Here is a 16,665-nt window from a genome sequence, read left to right on the forward strand (position 1 = left end):
TTATGTATGTTTAAATATGTATTTAAATATACATGTATAAATAACTGAATTACTTTGCTCTACACCTGCAACTATTACAATATGGTAAATTAGCTATACTTCAGTCTAAAAAAGGAAGCCATGTGTAAAACAAACATTTATCATTTCTCTTAAGGGTCTTTCAAACTGTAAATCAGAGTTCTAAGAAGGGTTTTTTTATGATTAAAATAATCACTGTTTTTCTTTGACTTTTTAAATTGATATTTTCAGGTGTTTTTATGTATTTGTGTGACAGTTTGTTTCTAACTTACATAGTTATGGTAAAACCCCCAAAGGAATGTTAAATTAAGACTTCTGTAGCACTATAGAGCCTCATTAGAATGTCCAGAGGAATCTTTTACTTTGAAGTCTATAGACTGTGCTTTTGATCTTTTACTGTAGAGTGTGCCTGGCCCTGTGAGTCTCATGTCACACCATTCTGCACATTTAACACATGCATAGTATGTGTGCGAGTGTGAGGGTGTGTCCAGGTAATACTGCTCATTTGGGTGTGCTCAGCCGAAATAATTTTGGCCCATAATTTATATGTATAGGTGTAAAATTGGATTCTTGGCATTTCAAAGTCCTTTTCTGGCTTTGTAAAAAATTTTTTTGACATATAAAATTCTACAACTAGTAGGATTAGAGGCAGGTTTTGCTAGCATTTGGATATGTTTACTTGAGTGAATCATTTTAGCATGTTTCTTAACTTTTTACTCAAATGTATAAAATATGAGCTCTCTGAAAAGAGACTAGTTTTAATTGTTTCTTCCCCATGAGAGTTTTTGCTAGAACTCAGAGAAGAAAAACTCTGGAAAGAAAAGCACACCAGCTCCCTAAACCTACTGGTATCATCTTGGCCCAGTCATTCTCTTGAAGTGTGTTTCTTAACCTATAAAATTAAGGAGTTGGACTGCTGCTGCTAAGTCACTTCAGTCGTGTCCGACTCTGTGTGACCCCATAGACGGCAGCCCACCAGGCTTCCTCGTCCCTGGGATTCTCCAGGCAAGAACACTGGAGTGGGTTGCCATTTCCTTCTCCAATGCATGAAAGTGAAAAGTGAAAGTAAAGTCGCTCGGTCGTGTCCAACTCTTAGTGACCCCATGGACTGCAGCCTACCAGGCTCCTTCGTTCATGGATTTTCCAGGCAAGAGTACTGGAGTTGGACTAGGCCATCTTTAAAATCTGATTCATTGGTAAGATTTTCATTTGATTGTACTTTATTGCATTGCTTTTTCATTTAGTAGTAGAAGCCCATGCACAATCCATTACTGACGTAAAAACACACAACGTGAGAGTTGTGAGTTTGTCAGTTTAAGTTTTATTCTCACTGAGAACTGTATAGCCCAGGAAATAGCCACTTGGTAGCTCTGAGTAAACTGTTCTGAAGAGGCAGGAGAGGAGCCAGTATATATGAATTTGGGGGCTAGGAAATACAGATAGTCAAGCATATATCTTGGTAAAACATTACTACTAATCACAAAAAACAGATCAGATCAGATCAGTCGCTCAGTCATGTCCGACTCTTTGCGACCCCATGAATCGCAGCATGCCAGGCCTCCCTGTCCATCACCAACTCCCGCAGTTCACTCAGACTCACGTCCATCGAGTCAGTGATGCCATCCAGCCATCTCATCCTCTGTCGTCCCCTTCTCCTCCTGCCCCAAATCCCTCCCAGCATCAGAGTCTTTTCCAATGAGTCAACTCTTCGCATGAGGTGGCCAAAGTATTGGAGTTTCAGCTTTAGCATCATTCCTTTCAAAGAAATCCCAGGGCTGATCTCCTTCAGAATGGACTGGTTGGATCTCCTTGCAGTCCAAGGGACTCTCAAGAGTCTTCTCCAACACCATAGTTCAAAAGCATCAATTCTTCGGTGCTCAGCCTTCTTCACAGTCCAACTCTCACATCCATACATGACCACAGGAAAAACCATAGCCTTGACTAGACGAATCTTTGTTGGCAAAGTAATGTCTCTGCTTTTGAATATGCTATCTAGGTGGTCATAACTTTCTTTCCTAGGAGTAAGCATCTTTTAATTTCATGGCTGCAGTCACCATCTGTAGTGATTTTGGAGCCCAGAAAAATAAAGTCTGACACTGTTTCCACTGTTTCCCCATCTATTTCCCATGAAGTGGTAGGACCGGATGCCATGATCTTCGTTTTCTGAATGTTGAGCTTTAAGCCAACTTTTTCACTCTCCACTTTCACTTTCATCAAGATGCTTTTGAGTTCCTCTTCACTTTCTGCCATAAGGGTGGTGTCATCTGCATATCTGAGCTTATTGATATTTCTTCCGGCAATCTTGATTCCAGCTTGTGTTTCTTCCAGTCCAGCGTTTCTCATGATGTACTCTGCATATAAGTTAAATAAACAGGGTGACAATATACAGCCTTGACGTACTCCTTTTCCTATTTGGAACCAGTCTGTTGTTCCATGTCCACTTCTAACTGTTGCTTCCTGACCTGCATACAGATTTCTCAAGAGGCAGGTCAGGTGGTCTGGTATTCCCATCTCTTTCAGAATTTCCCACAGTTTATTGTGATCCACACAGTCAAAGGCTTTGGCATAGTCAATAAAGCAGAAATAGATGTTTTTCTGGAACTCTCTTGCTTTTTCTATGATCCAGCGGATGTTGGCAATTTGATCTCTGGTTCCTCTGCCTTTTCTAAAACCAGCTTGAACATCAGGAAGTTCACGGTTCACATATTGCTGAAGCCTGGCTTGGAGAATTTTGAGCATAACTTTATTAGCATGTGAGATGAGTGCAATTGTGTGGTAGTTTGAGCATTCTTTGGCATTGCCTTTCTTTGGGATTGGAATGAAAACTGACCTTTTCCAGTCCTATGGACACTGCTGAGTTTTCCAAATTTGCTGGCATATAGAGTGCAGCACTTTCACAGCATCATCTTTCAGGATTTGGAATAGTTCAACTGGAATTCCATCACCTCCACTAGCTTTGTTCGTAGTGATGCTTTCTAAGGCCCACTTGACTTCACATTCCAGCATGTCTGGCTCTAGGTCAGTGATCACACCATCATGATTATCTGGGTCGTGAAGATCTTTTTTTGTACAGTTCTTCTGTGTGTTCTTGCCATCTCTTCTTAGTATCTTCTGCTTCTGTTAGGTCCATATCATTTCTGTCCTTTATCGAGCTCATCTTTGCATGAAATGTTCCTTTGGTATCTCTGATTTTCTTGAAGAGATCCCTAGTCTTTCCCATTCTGTTGTTTTCCTCTATTTCTTTGCATTGATCACTGAAGAAGGCTTTCTTATCTCTTCTTGCTATTCTTTGGAACTCTGCATTCAGATATTTATATCTTTCCTTTTCTCCTTTGCTTTTCGCTTCTCTTCTTTTCACAGCTATTTGTAAGGCCTCCCCAGACAGCCATTTTGCTTTTTTGCATTTCTTTTCTATGGGAATGGTCTTGATCCCTGACTCCTGTACAATGTCACGAACCTCATTCCATAGTTCATCAGGCACTCTATCAGATCTAGGCCCTTAAATCTATTTCTCACTTCCACTGTATAATCATAAGGGATTTGATTTAGATCATACCTGAATGGTCTATCAAAAAACAGATATCACAAGTTAATGATTTTAGTGCCGTTGTAAGAAGATACAAGAATCTGGGGTCATTGAAATTCTTCCCGAGATATGCAGCTAACTCTCTATGAGTTTGTTTATCTAAAACAGGGAATGCCTCCTTCTGTTTTTTCATCCTAAATTCCTTTCAGGATGCATTGTTGGTTGGTTCTGAGTTCTGACTTAACTCTTGTATAACTTGTTGTTACATAACTTTTTAATCAGTAGTATGTGGTTATTCACAGTATTTTAACATCAGTACCTCTGACTTATTTAACTTTGCTAAATTGTGAAATGTACATAGTAGAGTGCATTTTAAGCAGTAATAGTTATGAAAGAACACCATTGTATTTACTTGTAAGCTTAAGAAAAAGACTTTCTGTAGCACCTTGGCAGTCCCTGCCCGTTTCTGTAGACATTCCCTACCCCAGCCTCTTACATCCCTCAGGACCACTATTGCAATTTTAAAGTTAATTGTTCCTTTGCCTTTCTTTGTAGTCTTACCATACAAACACACACACACACACGTATTCCTAAATGAATCATTGATTTTTTTGAACTTTCTCTTCATAGAAAAGTATCATAGCATATAAAGTCTTTTGCAAGTTGGCTTTTTTTGTTCAACACAGTTTTGGGGATTCGTACTTGCTGATGTACAGCTGTAGTTCACTGCTTGCTACTGAATTGTTTTTGTGTACTGTACTTTGTATTTTCCTATTCTGCCAATGGATTTTTACATTTCCAGTTTGTATGTTTATTTCGTTCTTGTTATTAAGAACCATTTCATGACATGTAAAATCATTTCACAGTGTTATAAGAAAGCTAGCAACTTCTCAAACACTTAATTCATTCTTTAAACATCTCAACCAGATAATGAGAATTTCACAGCAAAATTATTATCTAGAAAACTGCAGTTCCTGTGTCAGAGGGAATTGAGTGCAAGTCCCATGAATGAAGGAATCAAAGATTTCATTGTGGAAATTAGAAGCAGATGCTTCTAAGTTGGGGGATTTTCCCTGAGAACAGCACTTTTTGTTGGCTGTGTCATGCTAAAAATTCATCTTGGCTGAAAGGAATTTTTGCGCCTGGTTGCTAAACCTGATATGACTTTTGAATACAGATGACTATGAAAAAATAAAGTTTATGTGGTTTGAAATTCATGAATTTTCACCGTTGCCTTTTTTCTTCTTGTTGGTTGCTTATCTAGCGTCTCCCCTCATCTTCCAACTTCCCAAAGGTACCCGTGTTTTTGTTTTGATGTCCACGCACTTCAGGGGAAGTTGCTCCCACCTCTGGCTCTGGAAGTGGGCCTTGGGAGGCCTTAGCTAATCTGCGGAGTCCATGCCCCTCTGTCCAGTGATAGAGAGCTTGTAACCCAAGACATCCAGTCAGATTGAGTATCAGTACTCTTGTTTGCCTCTGCATTCTGGTTGATTAAGCTACTCTGAGAGATGCCAGCCTTAAAGTGGAGTTATTCCAAGGTACCAAGAAGAAACTAGGCCCTGGATGACATATCAAGCTACCATATCAAACCACCCACAAGCTTACACATCCTACTTCTAAGCTTTAAGTTACTTTAGTTTTTATAAATTCCCCTTATGTCATTTAACTAGTTTAAATATCAGTAGGTAACTCTCATATAGGGCTTGCCATATGCTTTATAGCATCCTTTAAGGTAGATACAGTTATTATTTCTATTCTACAGATATGGAAGCTGAGATGTAGAGAGGTGAAGGGACTGGTCCAAGATCATACAGCTAATAAATAGTCCAACCCAGGCAGTGTGGCTCCAGAGTCCAAGTGCAATTTAGGTATCTTGGATACTTGCAACTTAGTGCATCCCACCCGATGTATCTTTATATATGTTTGCTTTCACACAAGTTGGCTTACCCTGATACACATGGAGACTTTCCCCCAAACTACTTTGTTGACAGTACTGACATTATGTTTGTTCACTAAATTTAAAGACAAGAAAAAAAAAGGTGCCCCCTTTCACCTGTAATTAACATAGAGAAAATATTCAAGAAGCTGTAACCAGTATTGACACCCTTTGCTGGGGTGGGTTCTTCTTAAAGAACCTAATTTTAATCTTAATTGCTAGGGAATTCATTCACATTTTTGGTGAATTTCTAAATAATTTACTCAACACAACTCAGTAGTGTAATAGTGTTAGTCGCTCAATCATGTCCAACTCTTTGCAACCCCAGGGACTGTAGCCCACCAGGCTCCTCTGTCCATGGAGTTCTCCAGGCAAGAATACTGGAGTGGGTTGCCATTCCCTTCTCCAGGGGATCTTCCTGACCCAGGGATCGAACTTGAGCCTCCTGCATTGCAGGCAGATTCTTCACCATATGAGCCACCAGGGAAGGGCACCTTTCCTGGGTGCTTATTACAGACCCAGGACTACTGTAGGCATTAGAAACCTAGAGATGCTAGCAGATTCTCCCAGTACTCTTTGGGAAGCAGACTCACCAGCAAGCACAGAGGTGATTAGAAATGCAGGAGAAACACTCCTCAGCTGCCTGCCGATGTGGAGACGTGCTTCGCAGACCTGTGTCTTGAGTTTTCCAGGGAGAACGAAAACGCTTTGCTTTTGTTCTTTTGGAAATGGGTGAAATAATAGGCAAGGAAACACCGTGGTCAAAAGCATGGAAATAAGAGAGCAAGACTTGCTCAGGGAACCATAAGGAAAGAATTTTGACAGTATACAACTTGAGCGGTCACACTGGGGAAGAGGGGGGCCTGATGATGGAAGATGGCTGTGCCTCAGAGTTCAGGTGCTGTCCTGTGGAGCTGCTGCGTCGCCGAAGTATGTGAGCTGGGTGTGATGTGCAAGTACAGTTTCATGAGGTTCACTCTGGCAGCTTTGCGGGGGTGATAGATTTAAAGAATGAGACAAGACGTTTGGAAATCTAGATTAGAACACAGTGAGGAGGTATAGCAGAGGAGGTAACATGACTAGAATGAGACTAGACAGAAGGAAGGTCTGTTTTTTTTTTTCTTACTAAGTTTATTTTTTAAATGTATATATAATGACTAAATCTATCCCAGTGTTTCAGCCATTAAGGATTACTTGTTATCCTTCCTCCCTCCCACCTTCCTGGGCTTTAGGTTTGGAAAAACTGTCTATCAAAATAAATTTCAGTCATTTGTTTTCTTTCCTTTTTTTTTTTTTAATCTGGCAGGTAAAACTAATTGTGCTGTCAAAATAAGCACTTAAAATGATATTAGGTTGATGCAAAAGTAATTGTGGTTTTGCACTGTTGAACTTTGCCATATGATATTGGAATAGATTCTTAAATACATGTGGTTATGTTATATACATCATTTGAATGCACATTTCTCTCTTTATGTTTTTTTGCTAATGACTTATTACTTGCTGTTTGTATTCTATTAGACTGTAGAAATGATGTTAGACAAAAAAAAATGCAAGCAGTTTTTTTATTCAGCTTCAAGCTGGGTTGTAAAGCAGCAGAGACAACCCCCAACATCAACAACACATTTGGCTCAGGAACTGCTAACGAATGTACAGTGCAGTGGTGGTGGTTCAAGAAGTTTTGCGAGGGAGATGAGAGCCTTGAAGATGAGGAGCACAATGGCCAGCCATTGGAAAGTAACAACAACCAACTGAGAGCCATAATTGAAGCTAATCCTCTTACAACTACATGAGAAGTTGCTGAAGAATTCAATGTCGACTATCCTACAGTCGTTTGGCATTTGAAGCAAATTGGAAAGATGAAAAATCTCAATAAGTAGTGCCTCCTGACCTGACCAAAAAAAAAAAGGTCGTTTTGGAGTCTCTTATTCTATGAAACAACAAACCATTTCTTGATTGAATTGTGATGTGCAATGAAAAGTGGATTTTTTTTAAATTTTATTTAATTTTTAAACTTTACATAATTGTATTAGTTTTGCCAAATATCAAAATGAATCCACCACAGGTATACATGTGTTCCCCATCCTGAACCCTCCTCCCTCCCCATACCATCCCTCTGGGTCGTCCCAGTGCACTAGCCCCAAGCGTCCAGTATCATGCATCGAACCTGGACTGGCATCTCATTTCATACATGATATTTTACATGTTTCAATGCCATTCTCCCAAATCTTCCCACCCTCTCCCTCTCCCACAGAGTCCATAAGACTGTTCTATACATCACTGTCTCTTTTGCTGTCTCGTTCACAGGGTTATTGTTACCATCTTTCTAAATTCCATATATATGCGTTAGTATACTGTATTGATGTTTTTCTTTCTGGCTTACTTCACTCTGTATAATAGGCTCCAGTTTCATCCACCTCATTAGAACTGATTCAAATGTATTCTTTTTAATTGCTGAGTAATACTCCATTGTGTATATGTACCACAGCTTTCTTATCCATTCATCTGCTGATGGGCATCTGGGTTGCTTCCATGTCCTGGCTATTATAAACAGTGCTGCGATGAACATTGGGGTACACGTGTCTCTTTCCCTTCTGGTTTCCTCAGTGTGTATGCCTAGCAGTGGGATTGCTGGATCATAAGGCAGAAAATAATAGCAAATGAAGCAACTGACAAACAACTAATCTCAAAAATATACAAGCAACTCCTACAGCTCAACTCCAGAAAAATAAATGACCCAATCAAAAAATGGGCCAAAGAACTAAATAGACATTTCTTCAAAGAAGACATACAGATGGCTAACAAACACATGAAAAGATGCTCAACATCACTCATTATCAGGGAAATGCAAATCAAAACCACTATGAGGTACCATTTCACACCAGTCAGAATGGCTGCGATCCAAAAGTCTACAAATAATAGATGCTGGAGAGGGTGTGGAGAAAAGGGAACCCTCTTACACTGTTGGTGGGAATGCAAACTAGTACAGCCACTATGGAGAACAGTGTGGAGATCCCTTAAAAAACTGGAAATAGAAAAGTGGATTTTAAATGACAGCTGGCAACCATCAGCTCAGTGGTTAGGCCAAGTAGAAGCTCCAAAGCACTTCCCAAAGCCAATCTTGTACCCCAAAACGGTCATGGTCACTGATAGTCTGCTGCCGGTCTGATCCACTACAGCTTTCTGAATCCCCGTGAAACGATCACATCTGAGAAACATGCTCAGCAGATTGATGTGATCACGGAAAACTGCAACACCTGCAGCCGGTCAACAAAAAGGACCCGATTCTTCCGCGTGACAATGCTGAGCCACATGCCACGCGACCAGCACTTCAAAAGTTGAACAAATGGGGCTACAGAGTTTTGCCTCATCTGCCGTATTCACCTGACCTCTCGCCAACTGATAACGCTTCTTCAAGCATCTCAACAACTTTTTGCAGGGAAAACGCTTCCATAACCAGCAGGAGGCAGAAAATGCTTTCAAGAGTTCACTGAATCCTGAAGTATGGATTTTTATGCTTCAGGGATAAACAAACCTATTTCTCCCTGGCAAAAAAAAATGTGTTGTTTGTAATGGTTCCTATTTTGATTAATAAAGATGTGTTTGAGCCTAGTTATAATGATTTAAAATTCCTTGTTCAAAACCACAATTACTTTTGTACCAACCTAATAATAAAGTTACTTAAGTGAATGATCTTTTAATTTCCCTTGAGATATCACCATGGGTACATATGCCAATTTTATTAGACTTTTAAAAATATTTAAAATAACTCTAAAGATCTGCATTACTTCTTTTATGAACTCCGGAGGGAAGCCATTGTAATTATTGATTAAAAGAATTATGCTTATAACTGTTCTGTTTAGGGAGAGTATACCAGAATGGTGCTTTGCAGAAATATGTTTTTAATCTCATGTGTTTTTAAAAAAGTGGAAGTTTCATTTCCCCTAACATCACTGTTACCATTGTCCTTTGCTTTGCCTCTGTAATTGAATGGATAAAATGAGTATGGTCATAGCAAAAAATAATGCTAAAGAAGGAGAAATTCAAAAGCCTAGGGTTCTGAATACCACAGAGCACAACTTTGAAAAAAACGACCCACTGTGTGATGTTCCCATGACTCAGAAGCCCCTCAGGGTACTGAAGAAAGTGTCTCATGATGAGTTTTCCATGACCTGATTTCATCAGGCCTTGCAGGCTTGTCTCCTACCTCCCTCCCCACCCAGGGTCTTAACTTTGTAGTTCTCCACCCTTAATTCTTTCTCGTCTCTACTGGATACAAATCATTTCCCCTCCCTCCATGAAATTGGCCTAAATGCTGCACTTCCCTCAGTTCTCAGCCTTTTCTCAAATCCCACAATCTTTATTTTACTGCTCAGTTTAGCATTTAACTTAAAATATAATTGTATTTCTCTCTATTGTTTCTACTCTGTTAATTTCAACACTTCAAAGAGATTATAAAGTCTCTAAAGGCCAGAGTTTAGAAATGGTGTGAGAGACAAAAAGTTGTAAACTTTAATGAAGTGCTTTGGACTCAAATCCAGTTGGATTATGTTTGTTCGTTGACTGACTGCTTGTGATACTTGTCATCTTTTTTTTTCTAAGTTCTTTATTCCTGAAAGTTCTGTTCTATAAACAGAACTATATATGTAGTGAAACAGGGTAATTTTTGGCTGTAGCTGGTATTTGTGATTTGAGGGGATTGTGCTGAGTAAATGCAGTTTTTTATTATTGATACTACTTTAGATATACCATAATTTACTAATCCATTGCTGTTGTTAGACTATTTAGATTTTTTTCCCAGTTTGTACCCTGATAGATAATGGTTCCCTGAGTGCTTTTGATCAAGTGTGGTGCTTTGGTTCAGTTATTTCCTTCTTATACATTTTTCAAGTTGGCTTACTGGATCAAAGGGTAGGAACATTTTTATGCTTCTTACTACAAACTCATGCTGGTTGCAGTAATTTACAGTGCTAACTGCAGCTTATGGATACATGATTTTACTTATTTTTTTTCCTTATTGCAATCCAAGGCTTCTTTGCCTGTCTTGCCTATATTCTCCCTTTTCTATAGCCAAAGACTAGCCATATAATTTTATTCAGTAAAGTATGATGAGCAGTACTTGGCACCAATTCACATCTACTTCAATTGGAAGGTTCTTTCCATTCCCAGCCCCAAGATACAGCAAACCTCATCGGTTAAATACAAAAATGAAATAATCTATTAGCTACTAATAGGAGAGAAATACTGTTTTTTGTAGAACTCAAGATATGATTAATGACAGCATAGATAATGACCAACACATATTACCAAAAAGCAATTATTCCACTTGTTTTCCATAATAGGAAATCAGGAATGTTACCTCATAGTAAATGAGTAACCCAATTAATAATGTCCACAACAGTTCCATTTCAGAAGTGAGAAAAATTGACATGAGGAAGTAAAGAGTCTTGCCCAGGGGCAGTGGCAGGTGTCAGGGCTGGCATCCAGATTGGAGCAGTCAGGCTCCAGGGGCCAAGCTTAAGCAGCACATTATATTGCTTCTTTCCTAACCTAAACTTTCCATTGATTCAATAAATATTTTCAAGTGTAGTTATTGCTTGTATTATATATACATATTTACATATACATGCTATTTATGTAAAAATAATATGGTTTCCCAGGTGGCTCAGTGTAAAGAATCAGCCTGCCAAACAGGAGAAGCAAAAGATATGGGTCTGATTCTGGATCAGGAAGATCCCCTGGAGAAGGAAATGGCAAACCACTCTGGTGTTCTTGCCTGAGAAAGTCCCATGGACAGAGGAGCCTTGCGGGCTACAGATCATGGGGTAACAAAAAGTTGAATACAACTTAGTGACTAAACAAGAAATACGTATACTTACATATTTAAAATAGATACATACATGCGTTTACATATTTTCACACCTTACATACAATAACTGTATATTACAATAACTGCATTTCATACACAGCTACTTATATAGTGTGTTGTTTTTGTTGTTCAGTCTCTAAGTCATGTCCTTCTCTTTGCGACCCCATGAACTGCAGAAGGCAAGACTTCCCTGTCCTTCATGATCTCCCAGAGTTTGCCCAAACTCAGGTCCATTGATTTGATGATGCCATCCAACCATCTCGTCCTCTGTCATCCCCTTCTCCTCCTGTCTTCAATCTTTCCCAGCATTAGGGTCTTTTCCAGTGAGTCAGTTCTTTGCATCGGGTGGCCAAAGTTGTGGACCTTCAGCTTCAGCCTCAGTCCTTCCAATGAATATTAAGGGTTGATTTCCTTTAGTATTGACTGATTGGATATCCTTGCTGTCCAAAGGACTCTCAAGAGTCTCCAACACCACAGTACAAAAGCATCAATTCTTTGGTGCTCAGCTTTCTTTATGATCCAACTCTCACATCCATACATGACTGCTGGAAAAAATCATAGCTTTGACTAGATGGACCTTTGTTGGCAAAGTAATGTCTCTGCTTTTTAATATGCTATCTAGGCTGGTCACAGCTTTTCTTCCAAGGAGCAAATGTCTTTTAATTTCATGGCTGCAGTCACCAACTGCAGTGATTTTAGAGCCCAAGAAAATAAAGTCTGACCCTGTTTCCATTGTTTCCCCATCTATTTCCCATAAAGTGATGGGACCAGATGCCATGATCTTATTTTTTTGAATGTTGAGTTTTAAGCCAGCTTTTTCAGTGTCCTCTTTCACTTTCATCAAGAGGCTCTTTAAAAACACATAGTGGTCTTTAATAAGAGAGGACTATTCACCCACAAATTAGTATTCAAGATGAGATATTCTTTTGTTGCTGAAAATTATTATCATGAATTAGTTGTCCTGTATACTCGGTCTGCCTTAAATGAACGTGTGCATTATACCCATAAAGCACTCACTCTATGTAGTGCTCTTAGAGAGTGGTGGTATCTGAACAGCAACTCAGTCACCTAAACTTTTCATTTATTCAGATCTATTTTTCCGCCTTTTGTCTTCTCTACTAATGGTGAATAATCTCCTTTGTTTTAGAATTGAGAAAAACTTTAAAACTTAGGGAAGTGTCTTTTTCAAGTAAATATTGGTACAGGTAACCAGTGATAGTAGGCATTCAGTGAATTAATGAATGAATATATCAAGCGGTAAATCAGCTTGATTGAATGGGCTGTATTAGAAAAGACTCATTTAGTTGCAAGGGGCAGAATTAGCTGAAGAGAAAGGATAGTTTATTAGTTTTACATATGGGAATTCCTTGGGATAGTTTGTGGCTTCAGACATAGCTAGACATAGAAGTTCAAATGATGTAATCAGAATGCTTTCTGAGCTTCTCTTTCCTCTGTGATGGCTTTCTTCTTCAGGAAAGTTCTTACCACATAAAGATGATTGCCAGCAGCTCTAGGGTCATATCGTTCTCACAAACAGCAATCCAGAAGGAGGTGCAGCCTTCTCCGTGTGTATTACAGATTTCATGGAGGAATTCTGGTCTTGCTTAGGTTATATGTTCACCCTTTAGACCAAGCTCTGTGACTGAAGAGTGATGCAGTCTGTTAGACCAGCCTTGAGTCACATCCCTGCCTAGATCATCTCTTCACTCTTCCACAGAAGAGTATACACTGTGACTGACAGCTCCCCTGGAAATACTGGGTGGAAGAGGGGTACTCCCCAGTCGAGAGATGGTACCAAACAGATGGAAACAGATGTTTTTTACGTCCTGTCCTATGGTCAGCCAGCACACACTTTGAACTTATACACACATACATACATTTTCTTTTTCAATATATTAAATTTCAAAGGAGTTATCACCTTATAATATGCAGCTGTCCCATTTACAACCAACAATACACTTAACTTCCCCACCCCAAAGTAGACATTCCAAAGTTTAGCCCTGACGCTGCATCTGGCTCTAAATTTTAGATCTCTAGATGATATGTATTTTTGTCAGTCACTTGTAGACGTATCTTCTCATGAGCTGGCAACTCATGGCTGTTATTTTAGTGAGTATCCCCCCAACAACCTGATATCTAGTGCTTTATAATCATTATCTTGTTTAATCTGACCAATAATCCAAGCAGGCCAATAGTACATATTTTACTGATGAAGAGTCAGGCTCAGAGATTGGGTTCCTTGCCCAAGGTCATACAGCTCATATTGTAGATTCTAGATAGGATTTAGGTTTCACTGATTGGGGAGGTTAAGTCTATCTCCTTAATCAGTATTCTGCCCATATTGTTTCTAAACATTTGAGGCTCAGTCATATGGGAGGTGATCTTAAGCTTTTCACAGTGCCTCATTTATCTACCGGAGAAGGCAATGGCAACCCACTCCAGTACTCTTACCTAGAGAATCCCATGGATGGAGGAGCCTGGTAGGCTGCAGTCCATGGGGTTGCGAAGAGTTGGACATGACTGAACGACTTCACTTTCGCTTTTCAGTTTCATGCATTGGAGAAGGACATGCAACCCACTCCAATGTTCTTGTCTGGAGAATCCCAGGGATGGGGGAGCCTGGTGGGCTGCCATCTATGGGGTCGCACAGAGTCAGACACAACTGAAGGGACTTAGCAGCAGCAGCATTTATCTACCAAAACAGTGGTTAGAGGTGAGAAAGAGACAGCAACAGAGTATCTGATGTTCTTTGTAGAGGGTTTGGCTCTGGATAGTTGATAAATATCAGCTACTTTCTTTTTTAGGTAAAGCAGTAACTGCAAAAGAGGGCATGAAGTAGAAAATGTTCAGTTTACTTACTCGTGAGGAAAATAACTCTGTGGGTCCAGAATGACTCTTATAAGCAAATTACCTTACTTAAGAAAAAGAAGTCCTCATAATACAGAGTGTACAGACACATTGATGCGTACAGACAATTGATAATCAGGTATCATTTATTTCCAGGTCAGTTTTTATATTTCTAGGTACTGGGATTAAACTATAGGACTTTCCAACAGCGAGTACCGGTAATAATGGAAGTCTACTTACATGAGAAGTTTGGCAATACACTGAGTTAAAACTTGAAGTTTCAAGAAGGCTAAATTTCAAAACTGTTATGAAGCTAGTGGCCGTGGAAAAATTTAAGGTTCAAGCCAGATTTCTAAGTTTGAAACTAAGTTGCTGACATTTAGTTGGAAAATGTGTGTTTGGTAGGAGTTTGATTCCCTGGTAGCTCAACTGGTAAAGAATTCACCTGCAATGCAGGAGATCTGGGTTTGATCCCTGGGTTGGGAAGATCCCCTGAAGTAGGGAATGGCAACCCACTCCAGTATTCTCGCCTGGAAAATACCATGGACAGAGGAACCTGGTGGGCTACAGTCCATAGGGTCACAAAAGAGTCAGACATAACTGACTAACATTTTTCTTTCACTGCTTAAAAATTAACTGGATGGTAAGAACAGCCTGTTGTGACTCTATAAGGAAACTTGTTCTCAACGATTGGTTCTGAGCAATGGGTGATTTTGCCCCCAAGTTGATATTTGGCAATGTCTGGTGATATTTTGGGTTGTCACTACTGGGAGTTGAGGGGGATTCTCCGTGTATCTAGTGGGCAGAGATCAGAGATGAACACTGAACATCCTGCAGTGCACAGGACAGCCCCTGACTACATAGAGTATTTGGCCCCATAATGTCAACAGTGCCAAGGTTAAGAACCCCTGCTGTATAATCTTCCTTGTCCAAGGACATGTGTGTAGTAAACCGGTCAAGCCACTTTTAATTAGTATATACGGAGAAGGCAGTGGCACACCACTCCAGTGCTCTTGCCTGGAAAATCCCATGGACGGAGGAGCCTAGTGGGCTGCAGTCCATGGGGTCGAGAAGAGTTAGACATGACTGAGTGACTTTACTTTGACTTTTCACTTTCATGCATTGGAGAAGGAAATGGCACCCCACTCCAGTATTCTTGCCTGGAAAATCCCATGGATGGAGGAGCCTGGTGGGCTGCGGTCCATGGGGTTGCGAAGAGTTAGACACCAATGAGCAACTTCACTTTCACTTTTCACTTTCATGCATTGGAGAAGCAAATGGCCACCCACTCCAGTGTTCTTGCCTGGAGAATCCCAGGGACGGGGGAGCCTAATGGGCTGCTGTTTATGGGGTCGCACAGAGTTGGACACAACTGAAGCGACTTAGCAGCAGCAGCAGCATGTACCTGCCATTGAAAATTAAACATATACACACACACACACTCATACTCTCACAGACTAGTGATCCTGCTCTAAGAAGATCTGAATAGAGGAGCTAGACCAAAATAATAATAATAATAACAACAACAACAACTACAAGCAGAGGCAGAGCTTTGAGCATGAGCTAGTCAGAGGGCCAGCTCAGATTCAAGAGAAGAGGGAAATAGATCCTACCTACCTCTTCATGAGAAGCATGGCAAAGAGTTGTCGGTTTTCTTTAATGTACCATGAGTACTTAACATCAGCATTTGGCTCAGTGGTAGAGAATCCACCTGCTGATACAGGAGAGGCAGGTTTGATCCCTGAGTCAGGAAGATCCCCTGAAGAAGGAAATGACAACCCACTCCAGTATTCTTGCCTGGGAAATCCCATCGACAGAGGAGCCTGCAGGGCTATAGTCCATGGGGCACGAAAGAGTCAAACATGACTCAGCGACTAAACACGACAAGTATGTAGTCAATGTTAGCTATAGTTTTTACTGTTATTTTACCTTTTCTGAAGCATCAGTGAGCTTTGGCACTTATTGTTCCCTCTATTTGGAAAAAAATTTCCCTGGGTTGGATGGGGGGAAGAAGGGAGAGAGGGAAGGAAGGAAGAAAAGAAAGAAGGAAAGAAGAAAGGAAATAAATTACATCGCTCTCTTAATTCTTATATCTGCTCAAATATTAGAAATGCTTCCCCTGAGTACCCTGTATGAAATAGCATCCACATGACCACAGTATCTTCATCAGCTCTCTCACCTACTCTGAATTTATTTTTCTTCACAGTACATGTCACTATCTACATTATATATTGTCTGTCTCCATTAGAGTTGAGTATTTGTTTTATTCATTGCTGTGTATTCAGCACTTACAACAACACCTGTCACATAGTAGCTGTATATGCTGAATGAATAAATGAACAACAACAACAAAGCCATTTTGATATCACTTTTAGGAAAACATTGAGTAAAAGACTATGTACTTTTTATTCCATAGTGACGTTAGCCACAGTATTCATACACCTAATGCTGTCATCTGTTATGTCTTCCCAG

At 39.9% G+C, this 16,665-nt stretch overlaps 1 protein-coding gene and 1 pseudogene across 5 annotated transcripts in view; both read left to right on the forward strand.

The window, feature by feature from the left end:
* LOC139185240 (histone-lysine N-methyltransferase SETMAR-like) overlaps positions 1-16,659 on the forward strand; it is a 40,060-nt pseudogene extending 23,401 nt beyond the window's left edge.
* The window catches only part of FRMD6 (FERM domain containing 6), a 107,604-nt gene that overhangs the window by 44,883 nt on the left and 46,056 nt on the right, over positions 1-16,665 (forward strand). The gene's annotated exons all lie outside the window — the stretch shown is intronic.

This window comes from Bos indicus, chromosome 10 (genome assembly GCF_029378745.1).
Source record: "Bos indicus isolate NIAB-ARS_2022 breed Sahiwal x Tharparkar chromosome 10, NIAB-ARS_B.indTharparkar_mat_pri_1.0, whole genome shotgun sequence".
NCBI lineage: Eukaryota > Metazoa > Chordata > Mammalia > Artiodactyla > Bovidae > Bos > Bos indicus.